The sequence below is a fragment of the Bombus bifarius genome, unplaced genomic scaffold, assembly GCF_011952205.1.
Source record: "Bombus bifarius isolate JDL3187 unplaced genomic scaffold, Bbif_JDL3187 scf7180000008028, whole genome shotgun sequence".
Lineage (NCBI taxonomy): Eukaryota > Metazoa > Arthropoda > Insecta > Hymenoptera > Apidae > Bombus > Bombus bifarius.
In genome coordinates this window covers 988,393-1,010,051 of record NW_022884400.1, presented here as the reverse complement: position 1 = coordinate 1,010,051, position 21,659 = coordinate 988,393, and the positions used below count along the sequence as shown (strand labels likewise).

The 21,659-nt window shown below is 36.1% G+C and overlaps 1 protein-coding gene across 2 annotated transcripts in view; it reads left to right on the top strand.

The window, feature by feature from the left end:
• The window catches only part of LOC117207384 (tensin-1-like), a 197,541-nt gene that overhangs the window by 48,503 nt on the left and 127,379 nt on the right, over positions 1-21,659 (top strand). The window contains exon 2 of one of the 2 annotated variants that reach the window (XM_033447561.1): positions 21,082-21,151. The gene's annotated coding sequence lies outside the window, so the exon portion shown is untranslated. Of the gene's footprint in view, positions 1-21,076; positions 21,152-21,659 lie in introns of both variants that reach the window. The other variant, XM_033447559.1, reaches the window with a different exon arrangement.

Here is a 21,659-nt window from a genome sequence, read left to right as displayed (position 1 = left end):
ACATGCAGTGAAGGATTCGTCTTATTATTTATCGTCTTAAATATTATCGGTAGATCTATGATTGTATTACATTCGTCAGTCTTCATCGTTCATCGTTCGTTCACATGTATTAATTCATACAAATGTTAGTTATTTTCTGTTAACCCCTTAACTAAGAGAAACGATTTAAATCGTCGCTTGAATTACCATAGCCACGTACTTATAACTTGTAAACCCTAAAACAATATCGTAACGAAAGAAATATACTCTATTAATAAATGCAACATTGAAGAATCAAGTTTACAGATACACAGATGCCATACAAATTACCATGTTTCGCGACATCTCATTACGTCATTTCGCCGTATTATATATCTTTAAAACCGTGCAATTGTTCGCTTTAATTCCTCATCGATAACGTTTACTTCTTCGCGATCGAATTATTCCCCATTAGTCGCGTTCAGAGAAAACGACGAGCGTTCGGAAAATCTACTGCCATTTGCTAGAGCAGAAATCCGCAGGTGTACATAGGGGACAATCATACGTACACACGTTGCTGTCAACAAAGCGGATTAGGGTGAGAAAAGGTGGACAAGGTCGAGTAAGTACGTAGAACGTGCAAAAAGGACTTCGATGCTCTTGGGGACATCCTGGGAACGTGCAGGGGAAGATAGGTGGAACGGGGTTGGAACGAACTAAAGGGGAAGAAATGGAAAGGACGAAGAGGAGAAGATGGACATCGTCCATTTACTCAAACCAATGCATACGTTACACTGCGGAGAGGAGACGACTTGCTCTCGATTGTGGATTCAATTTCAGAGGCGTCCGGCCAGTTAGCCCACCCTCTTCCACTCGAAGATTGCAAGGTCACGGGTCGCTGAATATGAAATATGCTCTGCTGATTGTCCATGGATATTCTCCCTTTTCCGTGTCGTCGTCGTCGTCGTCGTCGTCGTCACGTAGGTTAGTTTCAAGAAATGGCACGCTAAAGCCGTTTTTCCTGCTAAGATATTTCCACTGAAATAAAACTATTAATACATTTTTCATGAAATGATCGTATATATTTACCTTTGATGGAACGTGTAATTAAATTTTCGTTGAGCCAAATTTGTTCATTATCCTCGTTATTCTACTGATTCAGTAGTATAGCCTCTATATATACGCACACAATGTGATTTTATAAATTGTACGGAGATTAACTAAGATTAACGTATCAAGAGGAATAAAATCGATAAACTTTAAATGCAAAATATGCAGAGTACAATTTAAGATTTCAAAAAATCTACCAACTTTCCGAGTGCGTTTGAAAATTACAGGTAAACGTCACATTCCTATTTTTTGCAGGGAAACAGTTTTAAGATTCACTACACTGTCAATTAATCCACGTATGCGATGAAAATTGTCTTTTCACTTGGATTTGGAGCCGAAACATGCATCTTTTCACCCTTTTCTAAATTTTCAAAATAATATCCATCGTAATATCGCAATATTGAAAATGCTACTAAAATATCGCCTTAATAGTCATACGTTTGACTTGCACAAAATTTCGTTCGCTTATCATCTTGTAAAAAACTTACATCATCGAATCTGACAGGTTTTTATTTCCGATTGTGCCGTGTTAAAATTCTCCCGTTTAATCGTAAGGCGACGTTAAAATGAAAAATCAACAAAAATATACTTATCACGTTCTTCTTCTCCGACCTCCGCTTTATAGCGTAGTTTCTAATATTCTGTTCGCTGTTACTTGCAAATAGGAAAATAACGACTAAGAAAGGAAGAAAACATGGAAACGAATCTTCTTTCTCGTAGTCAGCAATTAAACTCGAGCCGTCAGTGTTAGAACGGTCCTTAAGAAACGTGAAGCTGAATTCGAGACGCGAGCGCAAACAGCAGCCGTATTTTCCCGACGTCCGTAGCATCAACAATTTCCGAAAGGCTTCGACTGTAGGTATGCATGCGTGCGTCCCTTCGTGGAACACCATTTGCTTAGGCTCGCTCTGTAGATTTACCTCTGGTTTTCTCGTTCTCATTCTCCATCGTTCGCTTTTACGATCGGCCAAGCTCGGAAAGAGGAAGCCGATGTTTCCGTCGATGGATATAATGCGAGTTCTGGAACTTTCTGATAATGCCACGTGAACTTTGTAGCAGCCGGAACGAATTTTCATTCCGTAATTTCGAATCCTGCACGCGACGCGGCTATCTACGTTTACGATTACGTCCCAAGATTTTAATATCGCGCGCGCTCCAATCGCTTAAATATCACTCGCGCCGATTCTCGGTACAAGTGGAATAACCTTTTATTTCTACGGCTGAGAATAACAGAGTACATTGCACGTTTCTAGTGTTTAGTCAGTTCGTGTTTCGAAGTTTAATATACTGAACGCGGAGAGTCGATTTACTTCTCCATGAAACGTGTCTATGGTATATCTTTTTGAAACGATAATATTTTGCAAAACGATTCGATTTTTCTTATTAATTACGGTAACAGGCAAAAGAAGGTTTAACAGACAAGAGGATGAAACAGTAATTTTGAAACGGAAAATTCAATTATAATCTTGACAGGATCTAAATAATATTATCAAGGTAAACAATTTCTAATACAAAAATTAGTAATGTTTATATATGTTTATACACATAGATACAAGTTTTTCATTTTCTTTCTTCCCCCATTGTTCGCAGGTCACAGGTGAGAAACATGGTAACTTATATTTCCCATCTTTTTACAGGAAAATAGTTTCAAGATTCAATATATTGTAAACAAATTCTACATCAAAGTTATCTTTTCATTTGATTTTGGAATTCACTACGCATTTTGTCAATATAAATATTCATAAGACTTTTGTCGAGTACTTTCTATGATTACAAACAAATTTTGTATTAAATTTTACATAACAGTTTCCAGAACTCAATTGATAAATAAGCACTGTGATTGTTTGCAGTAAATAAAATAGTTCCAAATTTTTAGCGTTACTACTTCTTCGACATGTAAATACATTTTATTACAGAACAAAAATTTCGCGCATAAACTCGTACGAAATCTAGAGACAGCTACTGATCTATCAATTTCTATGAACATTCAGTATCCTACGAATAATTGAAATTATAAATAAATAACGTTTGTATACACGATCGTGAGATTCGCGATAAATGTACGCGTATAATATCACGGGAGAAATTTTTGGAGCGATACCAGAGTCAACGCTTTTTAATATAACCGCCCAGTGATATCTTGCAATCTAAACGAAAAAATATGAAAACCCGCTATAAATCTTCGTACAGTAAGAAAAGGGAGAAGATTCCCGTGGCATATGATCGGTTCGATCGAAATGATATTTATGGCCCGTCGTAAAAACATCCTGAAATTCCGATTCCGCGCGATCGATTAAGTACAAACGATATCGCTGTTTCACAATGGGAAATAACGGGACGCGGGAAGAGTCCGAGTTTCATATCGACTTAATATACTTCCGAGAGAAAGTTTAATATCCCTTTCTCGAGCGTCTCCCTTGTAAATCTTCCGGGCCGTCTCAATATTCAGGGTGCCGATATTAACAATTCCGCGTGCGTGATTTACCGTCTCTCGACTTCGATGATAATGAATTCTCCCCATTCTCCTTAGTTCCATCGGCTGTTCCAACCCCCCGACCCTGTTCCACCCACAACCTATTCCTTACCGCGCAGACTTGTTACGGCTTAATTAATCGCAATAATTAAAAGGAAGGTGCGGGTAACGGGCAAAGGCAGGATGGTGCACTCAGCTTCGGGCGTGTTTCACGTTTGAATATGCAAAATCTCACTTACGGCGAAAGGCCACGCTGACAAGAATGGTCATAGCCGAGGAAGGGGAAATATAAGCAAAGCTAGGACGAGGGAGTATAATAGAGCCTGAAGATAAGTCGAAAGGGGTAAGAAAATCGATGGCCTTGACAGAGTGTTGCCATTCGAGAAAACACGTGCGAAGATTGCAGATTTCATTGACGGTGACCTAGCAAAACTATGAAATTTGAAGGAATTAAGATACAGGCTGCAAAAAGGTACCAAAATATTTAGAAATAAAACAGAATAATCTCGGAGAAAAATGTATGTTGGGCTATAACAATATAATGAATGTATAAATGGAAATGTGAGTACACCGATAACAATGTTTCTGCGATCTTTCAACGGGTACAATTTAACAGGAAGTATTATATATATATCAGCAGGAAAATTTTGTCAGCTTTTAAAAATGAGTGAATTATGATCCTTTGTTTGGTAAAGTAACATTAGTATTTTTATCTTTATCAAATCAAAATATATTAAACGTTCCGCGCATTGTGTTAAATGAATCTTTATTACAAATAAGTATTGTTAGATCACAATTGTGCTATTATAAGCGTTATTAAATCCTGTAAAAATTAAAGCTGCCTACTGTTCGTTTATTCTTATTAACAATACGTATTATGCGTTCGCTGTCGTATTTATGACACTAGCTTAATATTCGAATATAGTGATCAAAAGCAGGAGTTAATTCAGAAGGTGACGCAAAAAGCGGGTAACGGTGCTTTAACAACGTCAGAAACTGCAATCATTTTTGTGTCATCGCGTTGTGAGTAACGCTCCAACTAATTGCTATCGTAATGGTCGGTGGGAAAAATAACTCTGATTGCTGCTGCGATTAAAAATAAATAAAATTGCAGGTAAAAACGAGCAATAAGCGATATCAAGAGGTAATCGAGTTACCCGAGGCAATTCGACGCAAAATTATATTTCTTTGCGTTTCGTCTTTTTCTGGTGAAATCAAAGGAAACGAAAGAAGCCAGTCTCGGGGACATGGAAGCGATCGCGATTCTCTGGTTGTTATGCCGGAATGTCAGAAATTCCTCGATGATGACGAAGAGGAGGCAGAGCAAACGGAAAAAATTTGCTTGCTGAACGCGGTGTCTGCATTTTCCCAATGGAGATCGAGTGAAAGAGGAAGGATGAAACTTCTTTAACCGAACGTCCAAAGGAGATCCACGTCTCTTCGAGTATGCTTCTCGACTTTAACTTACTACTAGTTAACGCGTAAACATCCCGTTTACCTATGCAGATCGGATACAGATCAAATAAAATTTGAATAATTACAGTATCCGCTTGCTAACTTGTTAGAATTAATTTAATGGATACCAAAGTTGTTTTACGGCTCGATGTAAATCAGGCAACACATACACACGCACAAAGGTGGATCGCGTACATATACTTTGAATATTTGAATCAGTAAACGAACGTTTAAGTAAAGAGATAAGATACGAAAATATAATAATATAATAAATATAAACCGCTTTTGGAAACATTGAGTGGCCTTTAATCTCTTTTGTCGGTAAAACCTGTATACGTGGAAAAACGGTTAAAAGGTTTAATAAGGAAGTATACTTTAGGTTTTATAATAACGGTACAACGCGTTCTTGCAGTTTCCCTTATTTATGGTATCGCTGCTTTTTCATTAACATCTACGAATCTTTGCTTCATCTGTAGAATTGGAATTCAGATATTTTAAATATTCCAAAGCGTGTATTTAGTAAAGACTTTGAGCTATACGATAATTTTCTATATTGTGTTCTGCAAATATTAAATTTGTGCTACAATAATCTTGTGCAGGGCAGATTTAGAAAATTGGAAATTTGATTAAACTAAATTTAGCACGAAGTAAAAATACTTTATCCCGCTGCGAGATCAGTTTCACTGTCTAAGTGAAGTCAAACAATTCAAACGATTAGATGCCAATACTACCACGCGATTTTTAATAATTAGACGCAGAAAATGGAAAGTTTAAAATCCGTTGGAGACCTTATTAAAATCTGCAAAACTTGTAACTTATCTCCATTCCCCGTTGATTAGAAAATTACGAAATAGCAGTGGGATAAACGAGTTTTAAAAAACTGTTGCTCTTAAAGCCGGCAAACTGAACTAATTGTAACCATCGGAAGGTACGATACAAAATCACAAGTGCATACTTAATGCGCGCACGCACATATAAAATAAAGGAGCAACTTAATGCAGAGATTTTCTCAAGACCGTTGAAAGCATAATTTAATGTACTCGAAGTGGCTTGAAGGAGGCAAGAGTCCTTCTTTCTCAAGGGACGACAATAATTAGGGGACCTCCTTATAATAAGAACGCTTTATAATAAGGGAAACCGTCCTCCCTTCTGTCTATAGGTCTCTTTCTCTGGCGTGTCTCCGAGCCATCTTGATGGCGCAGTCTTACGACAAGTTGCACGGAATCGCGAACGGCGGCCGTTCGTTAATGATTTCCACAAATTGTTGTAGACCGGGCTTAATTACATTTCGTAACAACACGGCTCGACCATGGATCGTCCCATTATCTCGGCCGAGGATTCTTTCTTAACTCCCCTAATTGGTCGTTAATTCTTGTTTGTCTTTATATATACCGAGTACTGCTCTGTTTGCAACTGCTGCAAGGAGGAATCATTTACGCCAGGTACTTACGACGTATCTGGCTCCCTTTATTCCTCGCGTATGATGCCGCGAAATGAACAATCACGGGGGTGGACTTTGCAGAGCGGACGTTTTCGAAGAAGTGGTTTGCACGAGTTCTTGAAGGGCATTCGCCCGAGACGGCCGCGATGCATTTTGCATCGCTTTAATAAAATGTTCCGCGAAGTTTCGCGACTTTATTGTCTTCGAGAACACTCGTTCGTTCGAGGAGGCTCGCGTTTTACGGACGCGGAAATGGCATCGCGATAATTGTTCTAGCGTCTTTCAGGTGAAACGGCCGATAGCCGGGACGAAATAAGAAGCGTGGAAGTTTCGCGTTCAATGAACTCCGCGACCATTCGCGCCGGATATAAATTTCAATGGAACACCTCTGACTCAATACCGATTCACAGGTTCCCGCGATATAATCCATTCTATTATTTTCATGCTAATCCTTTGAATACAGAATCCTCAGGCCCTTCCGTTATAACGAGGATATAGGTGCGCTGCGTGATTTATAACGTGAAATGTTCAACCCTCGCGGCGCTATCGCCGTGTTCCCGAGATTTTGCCGGCTGAAACATATTGGCACGTTATTAAATTCTTGCTTAATACGCCGGAATAATGATGTCACGATGTCCGGTAACTATCGAAAATGTTAGAAGGGTGTTTCCTGCTCGTCCAAATCTGTCTAGCGGTGTAAAATTTACGCACGGACGAACACATCATGTGCCTACCCTGTAGTCGCATTTGAGGAAGTATAACGTTACCATAACATTTCTTACGTAGTGCGAGACATCGAAAAGCGAATGAATTTATCGCACAATCTAATAAATTTACACGAACAGTAAACTTGAATACTAACGTTACCAGGTGCGGTCAAAATGTAAAATTGTACATTCTTCGTTATTCCTTTTGACCATCTAACTTTATGTAAATTATTATATTAACAAAAATTGAGAAATTGATGAATCAGGTAATATACAATTTTACAATTTTTAATTAAATTTTGAAACCGGTTAGTGTTAAATTACTCATTTGTTATCTCGTGTTACTCGATGCTGTACAATTCATATCGCTCGTTATTTAATATGCTCGACGATTTGAACTACTGATGCCACATGATCTGCTGGTATTTCAAATGAGATTTACACATTTAGTTCGGTTTCACACAGACCATTATTGTGCCATTGTCCGCGGCATTGGAAACGCATTGCTTTAAACTAGATCTTCTGTGTGAACTCGTAGGTAGCTGCCGACATTTGGAAGTGCATTTCGTGCCATTAAATTCGTGCCACGGGCAATGGTACGATGTCGGCACGTGTAAAACCAGCTTTGTACCACAATCGCATGATACCACATGCGATGGCGTAGTTATTGACCTATTTTGGAACAGATTAAGACTATTGGATGCGAAGCAATAATACTAAAACCACGGCTGAACCGATTAAATATTTCGTTACAAAGGAATTCCGTTGAAATCTTCTCGAAATAAAAGTACCTTCGGTATAAATCATTAATTTTATGAGAAACATCGAGATGTGTATCATCGATTATTATAATGTCAACAAATTGAATATTTCATCTTCCTGTTATATATGTCACATTATGTATATTGTTACCATTCGTAAGTGCCACTGTAGCCAATTTGTAACAGTCGCATGATAATTTTTACATTTTTATATTTTCACATCGGAAACTTTAAAATGAAGAAAAGGAAGGGATCGCCCACGTTCGATGTAGAAGATCGAATTTCGCTAATGGATCACGCAAAAGTTCCTAAAGGCGTGAGTCACAGTGGGTGTAACACAAATGGTTCTGCTGTCAGCAGGGAGTCCAATACAAATATCCGGAAGTTAATAATAGAAGCGATCTCGCCACTCCTCATACTCTATCCACCATACCTGTCATCACGTCGAACGCTTCATATACTTAATGGCTCAATCACAATATTTTTCGTGACAATTCTTTCTAATTCTTTCGTTAATTTAACATATTTGTACGTAACAATACCATTCATTTACTTCTCGATACATCATATCATATAAGAGAAATATAATGAATTGTTTGTTCTGAAAAATGGGATTACAATATAAGTAGAAACTTCGATCATTTAATAGAATGAAAATAATTACATTAATCAACGATTGAATGTCTATCAAAGACAAGAAGTATGTATTTACGTTTTCCGTGTCTCTAAATATTTCCTCCTTAAATAGTTAACTCTATATGAATTTTACTGCAATTAAATAGCAACTGTATTTTTTTATGAAATACCTTTATGAGCTCTATGAACATCTAAAAAACTTAATACTTTTTAAATATACCTGCCTAATAATAAAATTTAACTATATAAATAAACTTCGTTGAAAGAGATACTAATTAATGAACGTGAAGGATGCTCACGTTAATCTTTTTAAACTTACAATTAGCCTAAGCTTTCAAGCCATGTAAACTTCCAGCGTATCATAACAATATGAAAATGTTTAAAATAATGGGATGTATTTAACTACACACAGATATACCTAAAGTCACACAATATTTTCCGAACTTAGATAAACGATGTGAAATGTTGAAACGATCTTATAGATTAGATCAACGAATAAAAAGTGAACTACGTTGAAAAGTGCATTTTATTTTATTTTATCTATTTTAATCCACGTACTTTCAATAGATTTGCATACAATATCCATTCGTGTCAGCCGTCAAATTCTCTTTATGATTTTTACTAATACAAAAGAAAGAAGTTTGTCACTGATATACAATAGCATCGTTGTCGTGTCAAAAACACGCGTAATTCAGGACGGCTGGAATGTCGTACTTTATAATTCACGATTGTGTAGCTGGCTTTGTAAAGCAGGCGGTAACAAGCAAATAATATTCCCGTCTGGCAGTCGGCGTTATCCAAATACGTCCCGAGAGTGAAAAGTGAGAGCGAATCGTCGGCTCGCAACCACCTATAAACCCTCCGGAGCCTGTCGACGCATCAATCAGCTGATGACTGCTCCGTTATGCCCTATTACGCCGATAAATAGCCTCGGCGTTTCAGCCAAAGTGCCAGTCGCTCGTTTCGATCGTGTCGAACCAACGTTATGATCGATTTTCACACAAGTTATACTTTACATCGCTTGTTGCATGTCCAGTGTTACGATTCACAAAAACAATGTAATCCTTATTTGCTCGAGATCATTGTTCATTCTTCTTTTTCATGAAAAGAAGCTTCGAATATATCTATATAATACACGACAATATCTACTTTTGCCAAACAAAATTCAAATGGTAATTCATCGTCCAATTTCTTGAAGAATAAATTCCAATCATTAATTATAATTCATGAGGCACGACTCATCGCCATTCGTTTACATTTACTCTCGTATATTTGTCACGATAATCTTCGCGTGGAAATGTTGCGGACAGTCTGTCGTCTGAGCAAATGTACTCGACCGTTCATATATTAAAGAAACGAGAAAAGAAAGATGGGAAAAACGAAGGATGGTAGATGGTACGCTCGAAGTCACAGAAGACGGCGACGTAGGATTGAACATAAAATTTTCAAAGCTTAGCTGTCATCCAGCGTGGCCGTTGATGCAGAAATCCATCTCCATTAGAGGTCGCTGGCTTATTCCTATGGTAACCTTCCCCTGCTAGCATAGTTGTAAGTCTATTTTCCCTGGAAATCTGCACGGCACACGGAAACACGTGTAAGCGGTCGGCCACATGGACGCGCTCTGTTCCTGGCCTTGTAACTGTAACGTTTAATACTTGCAGCCACGCAGCCGTGCAATATCGGATATGTCCATTAATCGGCTCTGGATCCTGGGGCGCGGCGAAACTTTCGAAATGCTGACCCTGTCCAACCAGCATGCATACACTTGGTATATCTATTAAACTGGCGGAGTCTACAATATATTCGTTGCAGGGGGAAAAATTTCCAAGGAAAGCAATTCTAGCTGTTCAAGTATAAATATTAATAAGATACCGAACCGATTGTATGATCGGTTCAAGATTTTCGTGTCGCTAAATTATAAATATCTACGAATTTTAGAACACGAATAATTTTAGAATAAAATATCGATCGAGATATCTAAAATGGGCTATACATACGTATAATTCTATTTACGTCTTAGTCGTCGAGGATTTATATATATATACGGATTCTAACTAAAATATCATTCGCGTTATTATAGCAGAAACTCTCTGTTTAAGTGGTTTTATTCGAGTTACTTCTGGAAAATCGATAAATGTAATATTATTCGTTATTTTAGTCGGAAATTAATTATTAACTTAGTTCTATTTAAATCGGTAAATCGTCAAATACCGAAATATATTATATAAATATCTAGAAATTGCAGGTGATCAATTTTATAAAAGTATTAAATATTTGAAAATTTATTGAGTAACTATACTGTTAAACAGCATTCGTTAGATACATCATTAATTAATAACATTTATTAAAAATCAATTTAAAATTCCTTTTATTGGAATATAGTGGGTGTATCAAGGATTAAAGCGCATGGTCGGTTAATATTGAATTTGATTACTTTTTTCATATGAACTATCAATAACGATTGTCTACAAATTATAGGTTTTATCAATTTTTTGTTGAAAATACCGTGAAAAAATTCGATGGTATATTTTTTAACAAAAAGTCTAACTCTTAAGATTTTATTAGCTTTTAATCATTGCTTCTTCTGCACAGCCTGTTAATGAATTTGAAATGGCGTCATCTTGACGACCACGAAAAGCAGCAAAAGCGTAACAGCCAGTAAATTGTGTTAGGTCGCCAGTGAGATATTTTCCCTCATAAACTTCTCTTCGAGTTGATCGTTAGAGATTTATAAAATCATTGTCCCGATACAGATTAAACAAACTAGATAATGTTTCAATGCATTCTTCTTCAACAGATAGTTTATACTTGCAGGTATGAATATTTAATGCATAACGTGTTTATTTGCATAATTTTAATTTATATTCTGAAAAATCTATATTTAAATTCTATCTTTATTTTTTAAACCAATGTTCAATATTTTCAATTTAATATTTTACACGCAAAAGCGATCTTCTGCATCTATGAATGAATCGTTCAAAGTCAAAAATTAATCAGATATTCCGATAAAGTTATCAGGAAAGGAATATAACGTGTATCCCTAGAAATATTATAAATGCTAAATTGGCTTTGTTCAATCATCCGTAATATAATTCGCATTAATAACATTGATTGCGCGACGATGTATGTCCAATGTCATGCTGTAGAAGCCTTCGCAATAATTATTTAATATCAATCGGGTAGATTATTTAAAAGCATTGTACAATTACGTGAAGAGAAATTGTATTGAATGGATTCTCTGTGAAAAATTATACATCGGGAATAATTAAATCTTCTTTTGGAAATTAACGTTTCATCGATTATATTAATGTGTTTAACATTTCTGTGCTCTACAGTCAGTTTCGATGCAATCATATTTATAATTCCACGTGTCCTGCATTCAAGAAATTTAATAAATTAATTCCTTGTGATACGGAAAGTAGCAAATTGAAATTAAAATGTTAAGACAGTTTATAATATCGTACAAATCAATCAAATAATTACAATTATAATAAATGAAAATTCCGTATAGACGTCTCTCGTTTAACTATACTAAATATCTTTTTTATTCCGCATTTTAAATCTTCAATGAAGATTTATTTCGACTTAAACGAACATTCATATACACATGTTTACTTCCATATATGTAAACGTAGAAATATGTATATGAGCATATACGAACATAAGGACCAATTTAAACAGAATCTATTTTCCTTTAGGAACGTACATGCGTAGATACTTGAGGATTTAAAGAAAAATCTTCTCTTCTCTCCAGGCGTGTCCTGAATTTACAAATTCGATAAATTAATTTCCCGCGACAAGGAACGTTCCAAATTGAAATCGAAACGTTAGGACAACTCAGAATGTTGTACGAATTAATCCAATAATCGAAACTATAACAAACGGAAGTTTAGTAGACGTCCATCATACGTCGCGCTGCAACGCTCTCCTCTGTTTCCTAATTATAATCAGCAGCTCGTGTTTTCCAACATCTCGGCCGTCATAACAAGCGGAATAGTAACAATCAAGCAGTGGCGGGTAGCGTTAAAATAATTTCTTGGTCGGTACGAGCCGTCTCCTTCGTCCAGACCGTCCGCATAATAATTATTCGCGAGTGTACGATAATTGATTTCATTTAAAAGCTTGCGCAGCCGAGCAAAGCGTCGGCGATGTACATATGTATGCACACATGCATACCGATGGGCGTGTGTATACCGAGTCCGACGTTCATACATCTCGAAACGAAATTAAATTCCGCTGTACCGCTGTCACTTGTTGTCTATTTCCGTGACGGTGCGGTGCGCTGGTGGCCAACTGAAATTCGATGCGACGCCTCTAGGCCGAGGATGAGTAACAATTATACTGTGACTGGGGTGAAAAATCATTTTCTCGTAGGGAATGCAGTTCACTCGTTTTTCTCCTGCCTATCCCCTCTGTTTCGAATTCTTGTCCTTCTTCTTTTCCGTCTCAGGAGAAATTACCGCGCTGTTATGTGAAACAATTCTATGACGAGAGCGGAAGATGGTTACGTGGGACAATATTTTCCTTGGCTAGAAGAGGTTAATGTACGATATATATTATTCTGATGGATAATTACTTCCGCGGATAGAAACCTAACTTATATTCGTAACTTCAGAGAAATCACTGACTGGGTACATACACAAAACTACCGCAACAAATACGTTTAATCCTGTACACATTAGCACGTATTTTATATACGGTGGTTTTAATACACGAAGAAGAAATTTGCTACAACGTACGTGCATCGAATACCAGAAGGATTGAAAACACAAATTTCAAATTATTTGTCACGAATAATCAGAATATTCGTCTGGTCCCTTTACGTTATTCCTTTATGAAAATAAAAGCACAGGATTTTTGTATTCATTTAATAGTTAATCGTTAGAGAAGTTGTATAAAACGACGTTTTATTCGAGGGCAAAGGTATTTTTTCTTTTTTGAGAAAACAACATTTCATACGTCCGAACCTATTATACAGGTATGTTCGGAGGGAAAATGGGGAGAGAAACGGAGATGATCGAAATCGAAGTAGACGAGGAACAGAATCGGTTTAATTTCCGTCCAGCGCTTCCGATATTTGGCCAGTTTTGTCAGACGTCAGTACATTTCATAATAGTGGATTAAAACCAGTCCCGGACAAACCTGAGGGAGAGCTTTTCGTCATTTACCCCCTCCGTTACAACGTTTTGCTTTTATTTCAAGCCGGATACACCATATGCTGTACCGTTGCATTTTTCGCAGATGCGTTCTCGTATCTACCTACTTGTATCTACTGGTTAGATCTACTCATATACATATGATTCAGTGTCTAGACTGTCTAAGACTTGGCGCATTTCATCAACTTTATTTTCATTCACAATCATAATTTTCAAATTATTTTGTAAACGATAGCACGTGTTTTCTAATGTCATTGTTCATGAATTATTCCTACATTTTTATGTCTGTTTTGTACATATACAAGGTGTCTCAGGGTTTAACAGCCAAATTTTAGACAATATACTTTGTGTATAAAACTGATGTTAAATAAAAAAGTTCTAACCTTCATAAACAGTATACAAATATATCTGTCTTGTATTTCAAAGAATAATGTTATTATAAAAAGGAGTTGATGAATGTTGAAGTTTGATTAAAAAAAAGTAAATTCCTGTTCGAATCAAAATCTCATTTAACCGGTATTAAATTATTAAATCTGAAATGTTGAGCTTTTTGTCTAGAAGATTAGGAATTTCGCAGCATATAATAAAAATAGCCAACGAATTCAAAATATATATCATTCAAACAAAGAGATATGAACTTGCATCAATAGTATAATGCGAGTCTGTTACGTGATATTGAAATATAGAGAACAAGATGTGTTAAAGGAAATGAAAATAATGATTTTACGGAACAGTAAAGTTTTGTACAATAAATTTATACGTCGCAATATAACGTCAGTGGGGACCCGTGCACGCTTGAATATGTCGCCTGTTCGATGTAGATATAAAATAGTCGACGACGACTGCGAATAAAAGAGTAGATATAAAAATGAACGCAGACGCTTTAAGGAAAAGAATTGGTATAGGTTCAGCTCACGTAATAAGACGAGCGTCGTTCAGTTCACGGCGTATTTTCCGTTATCATCGTACGATGAAACGTTTATACACCTTCCAAGATGGAAAAGCGACAGTTCTTGTTCAGAAAATCTCTTTTCACCTACGATGAATTCACCGTGCTACAAATAAAAAGATTTCTTGTGTCACCTTTACATTGTTCGTATTACAAACGAAGCTCCACTATTTGAATATTAAATTTTTTTAAAAATACTTCAATGCATTAAAATTATATATGTATATCATATATAATATAAAATATTATATATGAATTAATATGGTTGTTATAATAAATACAATTTCTTTGTCGTATTCGTGATATTTCTCAAACTTTAACGAATAAACTTTGTAACTAAGTAACTTTACCTACAAGAGAAAATTTACTGTGATTAAGTAAAAAAAAGGGTTATTAGATAAGATATTTCAGAGAATGAAAAACTGCACAAAACTCCTTAAATTGGATTATTATCCTAGTACATAATTGCTTATCATCGAAATATTATATGAACAAAAATTGAAATTGTCAGACTATTACAGGTTATTTGGTTAATTAATAGCTTCACCAGCGCTGTTCGTTAAAAAATGCGCATGAAGAACTCACGGCAAGATATAATGCTGCTAATAATTGCTACTCGCACAGCTCGCTCTCAGAAACCTGTTAATGGTTCTAAAAAAACCTGACGAACGCAAAAGAAGCATAAGAGTTCAAATCGGTACTCTCGTTCTCATCAGGCATATTCACCCTTCGTTTTTCATGCTCGGAAGCCTCGAGTGCTCTCCTTGCTCCAGTCTCGCGATCATGAGGGGATGGTACTTGATATGCACCCCATATGATACGTGGATCGCATTTGCAGAAACGATCCCCCGGCTGATAAATTCATAAATTCGTGAACAGTCGCCGCGGTAAGACAAGAAACGATTCTCCGTGATGCAACCTAAAGGAAACCCTCTTCTATTACCCCCAGTGTCTGTCGATACTTTGAGTCACGTCGCGTCATGAGTCACTGATAATCACGCTCGTCATAACCATTCCCTTTATTACTCGTGACAGATTTGATGGGCGACATTATCTCTAGTACAACCGAGCATTGTTCAATGGTTCAGATGCCAATATAGGAACAATGTAGTTTGTCAGAGGGTAAATGGACTTAAGAGATCGTGTCCATGCTAGAGGGTTGCAACTGAATATTTCAAAAATCGAGGTCGCGTTAATTTGTACATTTATATCTATTTCGTCTGAATTTTATTATGATCTCAATTTAATGAGCTGTTAAAAATGATTATGTATGTAGTAGTTATTTAGGTGATCGTTATAGCTAGTCACTGTTGTAACAAGGTATTTGACGTTAAATATTTATACTTAGAGATCTGTGGTTTGAAAAATCGAAACTAAACTTCCTTGCAAATATAATTTACGTTTGTTGAGCCTTATGAGAAATTAAATCACAAATTAATTGCCACACGATATTAAGCATTAGTTTCTTTTTAATACATCATAGTATAGTCAGCTATATATTCTATGTTATGTGAAAGCACTTGTTTCGATATTCAACAATTTACATTGCGTTGTCTCCTTTAAAATATGCTGATGAATTAATTTTAAAACCGGAAAATTTATCGGACATTTTTTATAATGTTACTGTTCCTAATCTGGCATTATCATAGAAAGCTAATTTCTCTACGTACTTGAAAGATCTGAGCCTTACTGCAAAACGAGAAAGGGCAGATCTGCAGACGACAAACCAATTAATTCCCAATTCCGTCTCGTTCAAGAGGCTAGTTCAGGTATGCTTCCGTGTCCTCGAATCTGAACACGTGCAATCATTTCCTGTATAGGCGATTCCGAAAATAAATGACGTAAATCAAGTTGACAAATAAAAATTGAGAACAATTGGAAATATGAAAAAATATTGTTTCAATGAAATTAATGAGGTATTTTATCATCTAGCAAAAAAAGAAAAAACAAAGAAAAAGAAATAATAATAGAAGGAAAGATAACAGTTAAACAAATAACAATTGTTAATGCAAGAAACGATGGATGTATTTTCTTTCTAAATATCTATAAATAACAATTGGAATAAATAAAGCGATTATATATTTCTTATTATATATTCTGTGTTACAATTTTTATACTGTACAGTACATATTAATAAACAGATTCTTTGTATTAAAAATAAAATTTTTAAGACCACATCCGCACAGTTTAATAAAATTATACAGTATGCATTTTTCTATAAAACAAATAAAATTACTACAATGCACGCAATAGATTCAAGATTTATCAAATAAAGATAACCATTGCCAGCATTATCGAGGGAAATTTATTTTTATTATACTTGAAATCCTAAGAAACATAAATTATGAGGAGAAGGTAGGATGAAGCAATTTAAATAATAGCCAACGAACTTCTCCAAATTGTTATTATATTTCTAAAAATGTCTTACACAAAGGATCCTTTATACTTCAAACATACGTGTTACAAATTTGCGGCTAACTACACAACAAATTTAAACGTTACATATTTTAATGCAAACTAAACCGATACGATAACTTCCAAGCGTAATACTTCCATCATTAACGTACATTTAAATCGACAGGCTGTTATCGAAACGAAAGAAACGTAGTTTAAAAGATCGGCGCACAATAAGTGAAATAAACGAATAAATGGTCCAGGTAAATCGGACGAGTGTCAATTTATGCAGAGTCGGGTGAGCAATGACAGATGCAGGGGCATTTCCAAGAAAGGAAGAGCAGAAGAAGCGGCAAGTAAAGGAATACAAAAATAAAAGAAAAAAAAAGGGTAACCGTGTTGTGCACGGTGGGTGGCTGGCGTAACAGGGAGACACAGGGAGATTGAAACAGGAAGAAAATGTTAGGTGATCACGCCAAGAGCCCATTCGGAGTTGTACCCGATGCGCTTAATGGTTGTACACACCGAGTAGGAGTTATCCCGCGCTTTTTACCCTTTCGTCCATCCCCGTCCCTATGTCACCCTTTCATCCGTCCCTTTTCCTCAAACGTTCTCGCATCTTTATCCTTTTGATTTGTCTCCTGCGCTGGTTGTCTCAACTTCTGTCTCTTTTCCTATTTTCTGTATCTTTCTCCTTTCGCGTCTCTCCTCGTCCTATTCTCTCTCTCTCCCTCTTTCGCAACTTGGTTTTTCGCACTTTCCCTCCTTTTTCCACAGCTCCGTTGCTACTCATTCTCTCGCACGCCTGCTTCCTTCCATCCTTTCTCTTTTTCCTCTGTCCGTTACTTTCACCGCTTCTCTGTATCTGTCTCGCTCCGCGTCCTCCTGTCAGCGCGACTCACTCAGCAACTTTTTAATCACCCCCGCCGAACAAAGGTGGCCGAACCAACGGGTGTCCTGGAATAAACGTCGCGTGATATCTTCGTTTGCATGGCGTATCAGGGTGCCTGGCATCAGCGGCACGCTTTGATATGCCTCGGTTCGCGCGGTCATTCAGAATTGCGGAGAGAACGTGGACGAAATTCTAGGTCACTGGATCCGAGTTAGGGTTAATCCATATAGCAACCGGTTTATTTCTTAAGAAGAGGAAATAATCGAGAGCCCTCTTTTTGTAGATATTTTACATTTAATTCTTTATAGAATTATCCGTGTCTAGTTTTTGATTCGCAATGGAAATAATTGAAATGTGAAATTTGTTAAATTAGTTTTTAAGATTTACGAAAGAGTTGAGAAGAATGTAAAAGGTTTGGCCACCGTTTAGTTAAATCATCACGTTTGACAAGTATTTTATTTTTATGTTTTAGTCTAAGTGTTTAAAAATATTGTGGTATGAAATAGAAATGTGAAAGTTATCTAGAAGAAGATGACATACCTAGTGCACGCCAAAAGGGAATATGTGAAATATTACAGACGACGTTTAAATAGTTTATTATTGAAAAATTTGTTGCCAGCTTTTCTATTAATGGTAAAACCGTAGGGGTTTATGACGTGGTTATTACACACTGCATATTAGACATTTTTGAGAAATCTTCGATTTATACTTCGTATACATGATCGACGAAGCCAGATGTTAGAGGCTTGGAAATTATTTTATGACTGTAGAAAATAAACGTTCATGCATACGAACGGCTGGGTTCTGGTATCTATATTTTCATAAGCGGCAGATGCGTTATAAACTCTTGACATAGCGTACGAATAGTTCGTAAATACGAGCATTTCCTCTTGAGTCTAATCTTTCGATTGAATTCCTAAATATCAAGATGGTTGCGGTTTCACAATTATTCAAATAAGAATAAGCCGCTGATTCATTTATGTTATTACTGCCTGTTTCTTCTAATTCTTCATAAAGTGACAATGCGATAAATTCATAATGAAATACGAAAAGATATCAACAGATTCACAGTAGTGAAATGTAAGTAGCTCAAGTAACATTCTGAAGAACATTTTATGAAACTTATACATGTTAGCTATCATACGAATGATAAACATCGGTGATAATCCAATATATCTAAACAATTAATACTACGTATAAAATGTTGCATTCTTATATCGTGGAGTGTATATGTATTGGTCGACAAGACATCCTATAACAAACTTACATCTCGCAAGAGAGAAACGTCTTAAAATTAAATATTTCATCCCCTTTTCACCGAGTCTCGCGTTGCCGTAATAAGGAGTGGAAGTAATATTAAAATTTAAAAGAACCAGTGGGTTACACGTAATAATTGCTGCGTCTGGAATCATCACGAAGCGAGGTTTTTTTAAATTATCCCTATGTGGAATGATCTCTGCTCTCTCATTCGTCAGTAGATAATGTCGTGACAGTAGAAAGGAGAGGAGAAAAAGACTTCGTAGGTCACCCCGTATAAATAGAGTGCACTGGCGTCCTTTATCGAAAACCACCCCTTGCTTTACAGTAATTATACCGACGTTCCCCCTTTCCTACTCAAGCCACGTCTATCCATCTCAGTGGATTTTTAAGACAATGAGCCGTGTCTTCAACGGGAAATAGGGAACATTCTTTCGTTGTCAGTGCCATTTTCAATCGTGCCACTCGCTTTGCCAGCTTTCTAATTTCGAAATTAGCGGAAGCCTCAAGCTACTGGGGCATCCGCTGCTGCCTCCGATCCGGCAACACAGAATGTTTGAACCTTCATCGTTGTTACGAACAGGTTGAATATTTTTCAGTGAAACGGAAGAACCTGTTCTTAATTAGCAATGTAAACTGGAGTAACTTTTTATCACCTTTGTGTAATTGCTTACGGTGTAATTTGTAGTCGTCTCGCTAAACTCACAGGTCACAAACTCTTAAGATAATGTTCCTAACGTGAAAGCGAATTTTTTCCTCCAGTTTAAAAGACTTTCGAATTTTAAAACATTTCTTACGGTATTTACATTGTATGTAGATATTTATAGAATTTTTATGACGTTTCTTGTATAGTTTCAATCTTGCATCAGTTAAATATTTTGTTGTATGAAATAAATAAGGTCGATGTTTCTTTATATAACATGTCTAAAAGAAAAACTACGTGCTGTATAAATATGATTTATGTATGAGAAATCCAATATTTTGTTATTATTTATTGAGCCTATTTTGCTTGTTCCTAAGTTCTATAAATTCTTCTTTAACAAGTGTCAGATGCTTTTGAAGTTTAACTGTAACTTTTCGAGAGTCTGTATAAATCTTGCCAACAATACCAAACAAGGTCAAACTTATAATACTTATATATAATATAAATTCCCTTCCAGTAAAGTGTTCTTTAAAGGTAACGAGAAATTGACATTTTCGTAAAGGAAGCAATGTCTCAATTCTATAAGATTAACAATAAGAAAGTTTCTTGCCAGCATCTTGCAAATAATATACTAGCCAATATAAGAGAAAAATTGGAATTGTCTGTAAGTAACGATTAAAAGATCCGAAATTCATTATAGACGCACTATAAACTATAAACTGTCACTTATAATTACAGCGACTATTTTAGATTATAACAAAATATGTCTATTTCTACATATGCTAATACGTGATAAATTCTCAATTTACATGTTTATGAATTCTTAAAGAATATTTAATACATTGCGTCTCATGATTATAAGACTAAATTATATTACCCTAAAATTCAATTCTTGTAGAGAACACGACAAAGCCGAACAGTTAAACTTATAAAAACTATTGTTACAATTTCGTTTTATGTTCTAAAAGTTCATTTGCAAGTTCCAAAGTTATGAAACAGAAAAGTAATTTTTCTAGCGAATATAAAAGAGCAAGAAGATTGTTTCTCAATATAATTTCAAATATGGCATAAGTCGTTCCTTACCAAGTTGATAAATAAACATGTGTAACAGGATATGTAAAAGTTGCAAGTTTTTGAGCGGTCCTATCGTTATGAGATGCAGTGTACTAATAAGCGAGCATGTAGTGTGCAATCCAATTGCAATATTTTTCAATCTCTATATGAAAACGTTTGTTTCTTTTCAGTATAGTGATCGGTCCACGCCCGTTCTCCTGATAGTGTCGCTCGCGGGTATTAAAGTATGCAGTCCAGATGGAAAAGTGAGTATAAACAATGCACATAGACGCGATTTCACTATTACATTGGTAAGAAAATAGAAAAAACGAAAACGAGAGCAAATATAGAAGATTGAATATAGAACACCGTCGAATATAGAAAAAGGAAGACAGACAGAGAGGAAGGCTTTCGCGTTTGCACCGTCGAAGAAAAAAAGAAATTAACACTGTCTGTCTTTTCGTGCGTTGCCAAAGTGCGACCCACAAAGAAACTCGGCCAGCGTATTCTGAAAACGATGTTCACCGATGAACATGTATCCAGGTAGACTCGAGTGACGCTCTTTTGCGATAGCTTTTAGTTCACAGACTATTTCGGTGCGGATACTTTGTACCTCTGACGAATATCTCGCTGTGAGAATGTCGTGCGGAACATTAAAAGCCGTGTCTTTTACAAAATGAAGTTCATCAAACAACTTTTGCGGATGCAAGATCAGAAGCGATTTCTTGCCTCGTATCTTGTACGAGAACGTTCCCATGACAGTCTCTGAAAGTT